Here is a 13,087-nt window from a genome sequence, read left to right on the forward strand (position 1 = left end):
CCATGCCTCACAGTATAGCATTAATCTAAGTAGTGAACTACACTGACGGCCAGCACAACACAGAGCAGAAAAGACCTCACTCACCAAGAATACACAGCCTCTGTGGCCATCCATCTTGCTAGACACCAAGTCAAACAGCATAAAAATGCAGATTAATCATTACGCTGCAACAAATAAAAATAATGGCTAGCACACTGCATTCTGCACTTTTGCATTCTACACCAGGCTATGAGATTATAATTGGTGTTAGAGGTGATCAGTGAATGATATAATTCCCTTATGAAGGCAGCAGATTCCACAATCCCTCCACATAGAACAGAAAGGTGGTTACGATACCAAACTAAATTTCACAGATGAGTAAGCATTAGGGTTAAATTGGCGGGAACCCGGTTACCGGGATTTACCTGGATTTACCACCCAAAACCACTCCCTTTTCCAGGGATAAATAACTCAGAGAAACCGGTAAATTATAATCAATTATTTACATGAACAGCATGGCGTGAAATGGAACTGTGATATAATGTGCAGTGTCTAAATCTGGCTTCTCTACGGCCTCTGCAGGGTGGGGACAGTCAGCCTATCTCAGTATGGAGCGCAGTTCACAATCCATGTAGACCTACAGTATCATCTCATCATCATCATCATTTTTCTTGTGACAGATAGGCCTAAATTTGCTGCAGCATAGCTACAGTAATATAAAGACCAAATTTACCCATCTGCATCTCGATTTTATTTTTAATTGTAAAGATATTTTTTTATTGCAGCTCCAGAGTTTTAAAACAGCCTATGACTCAAATATCATTGCTTTAAACCAGCACGTGCGAGAACTCTCTCGCAGTCTTTTTCTCTCTCCATCAACTCAATTCCAATTGCATCCAAAATAGATAACCCTGTTCTAGATTGATATATAGTGCTATATAGATGTACTAGTCTACCTCTTTCAGGTAATATATTCAATGCAGTATTAGACTTTGTTACGGATAAAGGTATCCTGTGTGTGTATTTCTTTTCTCTCCTTCTCCCCTCACAGGTGGCATTCATCATTCCCCAACCAGTCATCAATCAGTCGCTAATCAGAAGACACACCTCCTCCTGCTTCCATTGCCCTATCACATTCCCTTTCCCTTGGTTTAAAAACCCTGTCTGTTGTTTGCTCTAGAGCTCAATCTCTCTGTCAATGCCATCTGTCTGTAAATCTCTTGTTTGGTTTTTGCAACTACATGTGTGAGTATTGGTTTTGTTATGGTGTTTGTTTGATGGTGGGAAAAGGGGGTACCAAGATAAGTTGCCCATGGGTGTACATTACCCATAGGAATACTTTGTATAAAAACACTAGTAAGAACTGGGTGGACCACCCACTGTATTTTTGGTTAGTTGGCTGTTGGTGAAGTAGGCTAGTCTAGTTTAGGTATGTTTTTGGCTACTTATTTTTTTCCTTGGGTCCAGCTCAGCCCCTTTCCCTTTTTTTATTTACCCAAGAGAGCACATAGCTAGCTACATCTCTGGGATTGTATTTTTATTTTTTTTGTCGTGGGTAATGTTGAGTTGCCTATCAAATGTATTGGATAATGGCACAATCATTTTGACTTTTTTTGGGCTTGGGTTCATGAAATGTCTTTACGGCTCAATGTATTTAATGTGTGGCTCATCAGGCTTGAATTTTCGATCAAAGCCCTAATCTAATCCAGATAAAGACCTATTTATATACTTTATAATGCTTTTGAACGACAATTCCGGTTTTGGCGGGTTACCTGGGAGAAGTGATTTATTCTCGGGAAGGGACATTTGTAAAATACCAGGAAAATATTCAACCCTACAAAGCATGATAGGTATTAAGCACTTAATTGGGATATGGACGATGCAAACCATGATTAGGGTCCAGAGCAATTAATTGCTGATTATTTATTTGGAGTAAGGATAATAATTGATTGTCTTTATGGATTCTAAACGGCTCAACAAATAGGGTGACTTTGTCGAAGCATTCATGACAATATCTTTTATCAGGTTGGTGTAGCTCTGCTTGAATAGATTTAAGGTGTTTTATTGTACGATTCACCTTAGTGAAGGCATAATAATAAAGGGACAAGTGTAAAAGGTTAATGACTGGTTAAAAGCAAAATGTTTGACATTAAATCTTTGTTCTCTAATCTACCATTTAGACAACTACCAACCATATCAAGCATTTGACTAGAAACTGGGCCTGGGGGTTCTCTCCCAGGGCTTCATTATAGAGAGGGGAGAACAACTCAGATCCATGGTGTTCTTGTGCTATGGCAATTATGACTGGAATAGAGTAGAGGCTAAACATCATTCCTTGCGCAAAAGGGAACATGTAGTTCAAACTAAAAATATATGATTACAAACAGTTCACGGTGGCTTTGTTCTCACAGAATACAATATGCCTTTAAATACATAGTGCTTAGTGCACCGTGTACAAACAACCTCTTTAACTACTTTACAAGCTGGTACTGTAGACAATGTAGATATATAATAGTTCAGTGATACATCACCATGCCTACTCCAAACCAGCCTTACACAACGTACACAAGTCTGTGGTCTCCAGTGCCTCATTACTCTACACTACAGTATGGTAAAGGTCCTCACCGACCGTCTCATAAGGCAACTCAAGCCATACGCTTACTTCCAATGCAAGAAAAACAAAACCATCTATTTTACTGCACAGTAGTGAGTCTACTCTAACTACTCATGCTTTCAGAAAGAGAACCTGCAATTGATAAAATGAGAAGAGCCTCTAATATGATCTGTTATCTCAGAGAAGTGGTCCTCATCAGCTCGCATACCAGGCTGTTTCTGTGTTAGAAAAAAATGTTATTCCATTAAAAATGAAAGTCTGCCTATTCAAAGTTGTTGTTCTTCAACAGAATGATTCAATAGAGCCAATATTGAATATCACATTCCTGCAAGTTCTGGATGAGAGAAGACAGAGCTTTGACTGATATGGTAATACTGAGAATAAAAAACGCCACTTCCCTTTAGGTCAATATTGGAGTATTAAGCTGCGCAAGGAGCATTCTGAGGGAAGGAATAAGTGGGTTAGGTCAACATACTAAGATGAAAATCCATTGTCTTTTCACTAGATATTGACCTGACAATGACTGTTGTATTGAATTGAGTCAGCTAATATCATGGCTATTATACATTGAGCAATACATTAAACCAAGTACATGTTGCAGATAATCTAATAATCTAATAGACTATTAATCATTCTAGAGGGGGACACTGGTTTTAGCAGCTCTGTTAAGCACATGCTTTATGCAATCATGTCCCAGTAGGCCGTCCATACAGTGGCATAATATCATGCCATCTGGCTGATGAGTTTGTAGAATGTTACACGGTCTGTTCCTTTCCTTTAGCCTTCCGCCTGGTGCTTTAATTTTTGGGAAAACCAAATAGACCCAGTGCCACAGAACAAAGACTCTATTATCCAGAGTAAATACTCTGTTTTAAGCTTTATGCTTGTACGGACAGACAGTTTTAAAGCATATAAGAGGATGAGACACATTTAATGCCCAACCTCTGAGGTCAGCCTGTCACAGTATACGATTGTGTGATGTGCAGTTAATGAACTTTGAAGATGATTTAGTCTGCAGCTTCCCTCAGGAAGATCGTCTTAGCAGGCAGGCAGCCAATCCAGGGCCAGGCTCTGTGCTCTGACAGGACTGTATAGCGACCTTGACAGGAAACAGCTGATTAGGTCATCCTTTAAACTGGCTCAATCCCAAGTGTTAAATGTACCAATCCTTCTAAATCTCACCCCAGCAATTTCATTGAGCAAACATGATTGATTTGAACCTTGTAGTTGCCAGAGATACAACACACACAATTTTCGATAGACTAATGAACCGTGCAGAGAGGAAAAGAGACACTGGCCATGTCTGAATATCCACACTTGCATCCTAAATGGTATGCCGTTTGGGTCTACAAAAAAATAGTTTAATAGTGTTCGACATTTGGAAAATCAAGTATACTTTAAATGCCTGGATATCTTCCTCATTTCGGCTTTGACGACAGCTGACCAATTAGATACACAGTAGGGATGAGGCGTACCCCAATTTGGGAATACCTGTACTAGATGAAGATCCTAAATGAGTATAACATCTTGGCATTTAAACCCTACTCGATTTTCAATTTCGTATACTAGTAACATTTATTTTCACATAATGAGAATGCGTGTTACGGCTTTCTTCCCTCGAAGGAGAGTCAGACCAAAATGCAGCGTGGTTAAATCGAGACATCTTTAATGATGATAAATACAAAACATACAAACAACAAACGGTAATGTGAAAACCTAATACAGCCTGTCTGGTGACAACTAACACAGAGACAGGAACAATCACCCACAAACACACAGTGAAACCCGGGCTACCTAAATATGGTTCCCAATCAGAGACAACGAGAATCACCTGACTCTGATTGAGAACCGCCTCAGGCAGCCATAGACTCTGCTAGAAAACCCCACTAAGTCACAATCCCAAAACCTACGAAAAAAAACCCATACATAAACACAACACAAAATAAACCCATGTCACACCCTGGCCTGACCAAATAAATATAGAAAACACAAAATAGTAAGACCAGGGCGTGACAATGCGTCATGCGTGATTGCATTGTTTCCCATTATTTGTTGATTTCGGGAAGTGGCGCAATGCCATCGATCAGGGTACGCCAAATAATTTTTATTTATTTTTTTTTCCAAAGGGGCTATACATTTTATTTTCTTCACATTTTCAAGCATTTATATTTTCCAATGGGGCTATACGCTTGGATGAGATTTTTTTTCCACCTGAGTAGCCTCATTTCACTGCCAAAACTAAACCATCTAGTGTTCAGCGAAATAACAACACAATGTCAAATACAGGTAGCGGTCCGTATGTAGCCAAACGTAGCTGCTGCTCATTCCGTTGCTCATTGCTCATTCGAAATTGTATAAATGGTAAAAATAAGGCCATAGACACATACCAGCTCTACTGGTAGTACTGCTACTACCAGCAGTATTACAGCTGCACCTGTCGATGAAACAAGTTGTTCTGCTTCCACGAGCATATCCAATGCTAGCATCAGTAATTCTACATTTGTTGTTAGCCCCGCTACGATGGACACTGACACTTGTGGATCTGATGCAGTAGAAGAGCTACTGCCAACTTACCCGGAAAAGCACCGAACAAAAGACAAATATGAGAACTACATTGATTTGGGGTTCACTTATATTGGGAGTAGTGCCTTTTCTCAGGCAGAGTGTGTTATATGTACTATCTTAAAACTCAATGAAACCTTCACTCTTGAGCAGACATTTAGAAACAAAACATGCCAATTTGAAAAATAAGCCACAGGAGTTTTTTGAGCGAGAATTAAGACCACTTTTGAGTAGTCAGACATGTATAAAAGCAACAGATACCATTAATAATGTGCTAGAAGGATCTTATATGGTGAGCTACTAAGTGGCTAGGACAGGCAAGCCCCATGGTATTGTGGAGGACTATACAGACAATGTCTTCATCAAACCCTGTTTCACAACGCATCAGTGACATGGAAGGAGATGTTTTGAAACAATTACTGCTTTGCATATGTAACTGGTGTGAAATGGATTGATAGTTAGTGGGGTGTGCGCTAATAGCGTCTCAATCAGTGACGTCACTCACTCTGAGACCTTGAAGTAGTTGTTCCCCTTGCTCAGCAAGGGCCACTGCTTTTGTGTAGTGATGGGTAACGGTGCCACGAGGGTGGCTGTTGTCGATGTATGCAGAGTGTCCCTTGTTCGAGCCCATGTTGGGGTGAGGTGAGGGACAGAAGCTATACTGTTACACATACAAGCCAGTGAATTCTATGCGTTACAGACTTGGCGGGCCTGGCACAGCTCCTGGTATATGTCCTTTAGTTGATGGGGAGTCAATTAAGGAAGACATCCTCTTGTGCAAACCACTGGAAACCAGGACAACAGGAGAGGATATTTTTGAAGTACCAGACAGCTTTGTGACATCAAACGGACTTTGGTGGTCAAGATGTGTTTATCTGTACTGATGGCGTAAAAGCCATAACAGAGGGACATAGTGGAGTGGTAACGTGTGTGCAAGCAGTTTCTCCCGATGTCACTTGGGCACACTGCAGCGTCCACCGAGAGGCTCTTGCTGCCAAAGGAATGCCTGACAACTTGAAATGCATTTTGGACACTACAGTGAAAATGGTTAACTTTGACAAAGCAAGGCCCCTGAACTTGTGTATTTTCTGCACTGCAAATGATCTGGGCAGTGACCATGTAACGCTTTTACAACATACAGAAGTGCGCTGGTTATCAAGGGGAAAGTGTTGACACGTTTTTAAATTGAGAGGCGCACATAAGGTTTTCTTTACTGACCATAATTTTCACTTGTCTGGCTGCTTAAATGATAAGTTTCTCACACAACTGGCCTTTCTGGGTGATGTTTTTTCTCGCCTGAATTATCTGAATCTAGGATTACAGGGACTCTCCGCAACTATATTCAATGTGCGGGACAAAATTGAGGCTATGATTAAGAAGTTGGAGCTCTTCTCTGTCTGCATTAAAAAGGACAACACACGTCTTTCCATATTGTTAAATTTTTTGTGTGAAAAATGAAATCAAGCTTACGGACAATGTCAAATGTGATCTAGCGAAGCACCTGAATGATTTGGGTGCGCAAGTACGCAGGTACTGTCCCAAAAAGGACGACACAAACAACTTGATTCGTTATCCCTTTTATGCCCTGCCTCCAGTCCACTTACCTATATCTTAACAAGCGAGCCTCATCGAAATTGCAAGGTTCTGTGAGAATTTTCGGTGAAAACTTAATCAGAAGCCACTGCCAGATTTCTGGATTGGGCTGCGCTCCGAGTATCCTGCCTTGGCAAATCACACTGTTAAGACACTGACACCCTTTGCAACCACGTACCTATGTGAGAGTGGATTCTCGGCCCCCACTAGCATAACTAAATACAGGCACAGACTGTGTGGAAAATGATTTAAGACTGAGACTCTCCCCAATACAAGCCAACATTGCAGAGTTATGTGCATCCTTTCAAGCACACCCTTCTCATTAACCTGTGGTGAGTTATTCACAATTTTCAAATAACAAAAGGTTTTATATGTAAGATGGTTAAATAAAGAGCAAAATTATTGCTTATTATAATATTATTTGTGCCCTCGTCCTATAAGAGTTCTTTGTCACTTCTCACGAGCCGGGTTGTGACGACAACTCACACTCATACTTACGTTTAAATGTATTGTATAGTGTGTGTGGAGACTTAAAATGATTGGGGGGAAAAAAAACATTTGAGAGTGCGCTGACCTTGTTGCTAGAGGGGGTACACAGCTGGAGGTTGAATGTTTGAAGGAACCACTGATCTAGTAGAATTTGATGCACACTTTTCCACAATGCATTGGAAGAGGTGGGCTGAGAATGATAGGCCCTAGTTCTCTTCAAGTAGCCAACAACAAATCTACACTACTTAATTGGGAAGATGCCCGAAGCTTCTGCGGTGGTGTGGAAATATAGGATAACATGGCGATGAAGGAGATGGGAGCATTGGGACTAGCTCTTAGGAAACTTTGCAGTATTTATTTTTTTATGTACTATTTTTACATTTATTAGCTCAGGAAATGTTTTGTGTCATTACATACAGCCAGGAAGAACAATTGGATATTATAGCTGCGGTAACTCACCAGAACTACCAGCATATCGACTAGGACTGACTTCCCTGGAGGAGATCCTTTGTTCACTCTTCCCAGAGCATTAATTTATTCCAGAGACCGACCCAAAACATCGCCGGAAAGAGAGGCAATCGAGGAGGCCTATTGGCTAGAATTAGGAGGCGCGCATACCACCCACCGCTCTGAGTATATTACTTGCTAATGTTCAGTCTTTGGATAACAAAGTTGATGAGCTTAGAGCAAGGATTTCTTTCCAGAGAGACATCGGGGCCTGGAACAAACTGTTTCATGGAAACATGGCTCTCTCGAGATACTCTGTCGGAGTTGGTAAATCCAGCAGGATTGTCAGTACATCGCGCAGACAGGAATAAATATCTCTCCGGGAAGCAGAAGGGCGGAGAGGTGTGTTTCATGTTTAACGACTCATGGTGTAATTCTAGGAACATACAGGAAGTCCTTTTGTTCACCTGACCTAGAATACCTCAATCAAATGCCGACCATATTATCTCCCAAGAGAATTCTCCATCATTGCCCCAGCCGTTTACATCCCCCCTCAAGCCGATACCACGACGGCCCTCAAAGAACTTCACTGGACTTCATGCAAACTGGAAACCAAATATCATGAGGCTGCATTTATTGTAGCTGGAGATTTTAACAAAGCAAATTTGAGGACTAGGCTGCCGAAGTTCTATTAACATATCAAGGCCCTTCCCTGCCCTCCTTTTGGCAAATCTGACCACAACTCCATCTTGCTCCTCCCATCCTATAGGCAGAAACTCAAACAGGAAGTACCCGTGCTAAAAACTACTCAATGCAGGTCTGAACAATTGGAATCCACGCTTCAGGATTGTTTTGTTCACGAGGACTGGGATATGTTCTGGGTAGCCTGTGAAAATAATCTACACTCATACACAGATACGGTGACTGAGTTTATAAGGAAGTGTATTGGAGATGGAGTACCCATTGTTACTATTAAAACCTACCCTCACCAGAAACCGTGGATAGATGGTAGCATTCGTGCGACACAAAGCGTGAACCACCGCATTTAACCATGGCAAGGTGACTGGGAATATGGCAGAATATAAACTGTGTAGTTATTCACTCAAGGCAATCAAACAAGTAGGGTCGCAATTCAATGGCTCAGACATGAAACATATGTGGCACGGGCTACAGACAATCACGGACAGCAAAACCAGCCACGTCGCCGAGACCGACGTCTTGCTTCTGGACAGGCTAATCACATTCGTCGCATGCTTTGAGGATAACACAGTGCCACCGACACTGCCCGCTGCCAAGGACTGTGGGTTCTCCTTGTCGTGGCTGACGTGAGTAAAACATTTAAACGTGTTAACCTTCAAGGCTGCATGCCCAGACTGCATTCCTAGCCGCGTCCTCAGAGCATACCAGCTGGCTGATGTGTTTATGGGCATATTCAATCTCTTCCTATCCCAGTCTGCTGTCCCCATATGGTTCAAGATGGCCACCATTTTTTTTTTGTACCCAAGAAGGCAAAGGTAACTGGATGGATCATATCACCTCTACCTTACCTGCAACTCTAGACCCACTTCAATTTGCTTACTGCCCCAATAGATTCACAGACAATGCAATCACCATAACACTGCAGACTGCCATCTGGACAAGAGGAATACCTACAGTGGGGCAAAAAAGTATTTAGTCAGCCACCAATTGTGCAAGTTCTCCCACTTAAAAAGATGAGAGAGGCCTGTAATTTTCATCATAGGTACACTTCAACTATGACAGACAAAATGAGAAAAACAAATCCAGAAAATCATATTGTAGGATTTTTTTCATGAATTTATTTGCAAATTATGGTGGAAAATAAGTATTTGGTCAATAACAAGTTTATCTCAATGCTTTGTTATATACCCTTTGTTGGCAATGACAGAGGTCAAATGTTTTTCTGTAAGTCTTCACAAGGTTTTCACACACTGTTGCTGGTATTTTGGCCCATTCCTCCATGCATATCTCCTCTAGAGCAGTGATGTTTTGGGGCTGTTGCTGGGCAACACGGACTTTCTACTCCCTCCAAAGATTTTCTATGGGGTTGAGATCTGGAGACTGGCTAGCCACTCCAGGACCTTGAAATTCTTCTTACGAAGCCACTCCTTCGTTGCCCGGGCAGTGTGTTTGGGATCATTGTCATGCGAAAAGACCCAGCCACGTTTTATCTTCAATGCCCTTGCTGATGGAAGTAGGTTTTCACTCAATCTCAGGCTACATGGCCCCATTCTTTCCTTTACAAGGATCAGTCGTCCTGGTCCCTTTGCAGAAAAACAGCCCCAAAGCATGATGTTTCCACCCCCATGCTTCACAGTAGGTATGGTGTTCTTTGGATGCAACTCGGCATTCTTTGTCCTCCAAACACGACGAGTTGAGTTTTTACCAAAAAGTTATATTTTGGTTTCATCTGACCATATGACATTCTCCCAATCTTCTTCTGGATCATCCAAATGCTCTCTAGCAAACTTCAGACGGGCCTGGACATGTACTGTCTTAAGCAGGGGGACATGTCTGGCACTGCAGGATTTGAGTCCCTGGCGGCGTAGTGTGTTACTGATGGTGGGCTTTGTTACTTTGGTCCCAGCTCTCTGCAGGTCATTCACTAGGTCTCCCCCGTGTGGTTCTGGGATTTTTGCTCACGGTTCTTGTGATCATTTTGACCCCACGGGGTGAGATCTTGTGTGGAGCCCCAGATCGAGGGAGATTATCAGTGGTCTTGTATGTCTTCCATTTCCTAATAATTGCTCCCACAGTTGATTTCTTCAAACCAAGCTGCTTACTTATTGCAGATTCAATCTTCACAGCCTGGTGCAGGTCTACAATTTTGTTTCTGGTGTCCTTTGACAGCTCTTTGGTCTTGGCCATAGTGGAGTTTGGAGTGTGACTGTTTGAGGTTGTGGACAGGTGTCTTTTATACTCATAACAAGTTCAAACAGGTGCCATTTAATACAGGTAATGAGTGGAGGACAGAGGAGCCTCTTATAGAAGTTGTTACAGGTCTGTGAGAGCCAGAAATCTTGCTTGTTTGTAGGTGACCAAATACTTATTTTCCACCATAATTTACAAATAAATTTATTAAAAATCCTACAATGTGATTTTCTGGATTTTTTTTTTTCTCATTTTGTCTGTCATAGTTTATGATGTAAATTACAGGCCTCATCTTTTTAAGTGTGAGAACTTGCACAATTGGTGGCTGACTAAATACTTGTTTGCCCCACTGTATGTAAGAATGCTGTTCATTGACTATAGCTTAGCATTCAACACCATGGTACCCTACAAGCTCCTCATTAGGCTTGAGGCCCTGGGTCTGAACCCACCCTGTGCAACTGGGTTTTAGATTTCCTGACGGCCACCCCCAGGTGGTGAAGGTAGGAAACATAACCTCCACTCCACTGATCCTCAACACTGGGGCCACGCAAGGGTGCATGCTCAGCCCCATCCTATACTCCCTGTTCACCCATGACTGCATGGCCAGGCACGCCTCTAACTCAATCATCAATTTGCAGATGACACAACAGTAGTAAGCATGATTAGCAATGATGACGAGACAGCTTACAGAGAGGTGAAGGCTCGGAGTGTGGTGCCTGAAACAATCTCTCACTCAACGTCAACAAAACATAGGAGATTGTGGACTTCAGGAAACCGCAGAGGGTGCACACCCCTAACTACATTGACGGGACTGCAGTGGATAAGGTGGAAAGCTTCAAGTTCCTTGGCGTACACACCGCCGAAAACTTAAATGGACCACACACAGAGTGGTGAAGAAGGCGCAAAAAAAGACTCTTCAACCTCAAGAGGCTAAAGAAATTTGCTTGTCACTTAAAACCCTCAAACTTTTACAGATGCACAACTGAAAGCATCCTGTCGGGCAGTATCCCCGCCTGGTAATGGCAACTGCACCACCTGCACCCTCCGCTCTCCGGAGGGTGTTGTGGTCTGCATTACCGGGGGCAAACTACCCGTGCTCCAGGATACCTACAGCACCCAATGTCACAGGAAGGTTAAAAAGATCAAGGAAATCAACCACCCGAGCCACTGCCTGTTCACCCTGGTATCATCCAGAAGGCGAGGTCAGTACAGGTACATCAAAGCTGGGACCGAGAGACTGAAAATCAGCTTCTATCTCAAGGCCATCAGACTCTTAAACAGCCATCACTAGCACATTAGAGGCTGCTGCCTATAGGCATAGACTAGAAATCAATGGCCACTTTAAGGAATGGAACACTATTCACTTTAATCATGTTTACATATCTGGCATTAGTTATCCTATGTTTAAACTGTATTATATACTATTCCACAGTATCTTAGTCACTTATTAATAATGTTTACATATCTCATTACTCATCTCATATGAATATACTGTATTCTATACTATTCTTCTGCTCTGACATCGCTCGGCCATATGTATATAATCTTAATTCATTCCTACTTAGATTTATGTATATTGGGTATATATTGTGTCATTTGTTCGAGATTACTAGTTAGATATTACTGCACTGTCGGAGCTAGAGTTCAAGCATTTCGCTACACCTGCAATAACATCTGCTAATCACGTGTATGTGACAATCAGATTTGATTTAAGTTTTTTTTTCTTTTTTTTTTTTCTCCTTTCAATTATGAGTATTGCATAGCAGGCTAAATCTTTGAAAACAGGTTTTACTTATATTTTTTTAACCTGTTCTCACTGAAGTGTTTCTTGGCCTTCATCAGAGCTTTTAAACTAAATACTTAACCATATTTAGATTTGTGAATGTGTCGGTACCAGGACTTTTCCCGCTTTCACAAGATTCATGCCGCCAAAAAACTGAGCACCGTCACATAATGTGACGTAAATCGAGCGCGCTCAAACTTCCCATCATTCTGATTACGGTAGTCATTTTGTCACCCTCATGGCAAAGACACGGAGAAATGCATATGATGCAGCTTTCAAGTTGAAGGCGATCGATCTGGCTGTTGGAAAAGGAAATAGAGCTGCTGCATGGGAGCTTGGCCTTAATGAGCCGATGATAAGACATTGGAAACAGCAGCGTGAGGAACTGACTCAGTGCAGAAAGACAACAAAAGCTTTCAGAGGGAAGAAAAGCAGCCACTCGACATCAGTGTAAATCGTGCATTTAAGGTGGCGCTCCTTGTTCAGTGGGAGGCTTGGATGGCAAGTGGGGAGAAATCCTTCACTAAAACGGGCCTCAGGCGAAGAGCATGTTATGGTCAAGTCTGCCAGTGAGTCCTGACAGCGTGGAGCATTGTCAAATAATCCACTATCATCAACGGGTTTCGAAAGGCTGGACTGCTGCGTGTTGAAGGGGCAGCATGAGCTCAGCGGGGTATTTGCCTCCGGATGAAAGTGACGAGAGCGACAATGAAAATGATCCAACATCGGAT

General features: G+C 42.1%; 2 protein-coding genes across 5 annotated transcripts in view; both read right to left on the bottom strand.

Annotated features, from left to right (window-relative positions):
- The window catches only part of ccdc186 (coiled-coil domain-containing protein 186), a 1,196,038-nt gene that overhangs the window by 704,142 nt on the left and 478,809 nt on the right, over positions 1-13,087 (bottom strand). The window lies entirely within an intron of this gene.
- Positions 1-13,087, bottom strand: part of LOC112220393 (contactin-4) — a 227,456-nt gene that overhangs the window by 136,125 nt on the left and 78,244 nt on the right. The window lies entirely within an intron of this gene.

Source organism: Oncorhynchus tshawytscha, linkage group LG25, assembly GCF_018296145.1.
Source record: "Oncorhynchus tshawytscha isolate Ot180627B linkage group LG25, Otsh_v2.0, whole genome shotgun sequence".
Classification (NCBI taxonomy): domain Eukaryota; kingdom Metazoa; phylum Chordata; class Actinopteri; order Salmoniformes; family Salmonidae; genus Oncorhynchus; species Oncorhynchus tshawytscha.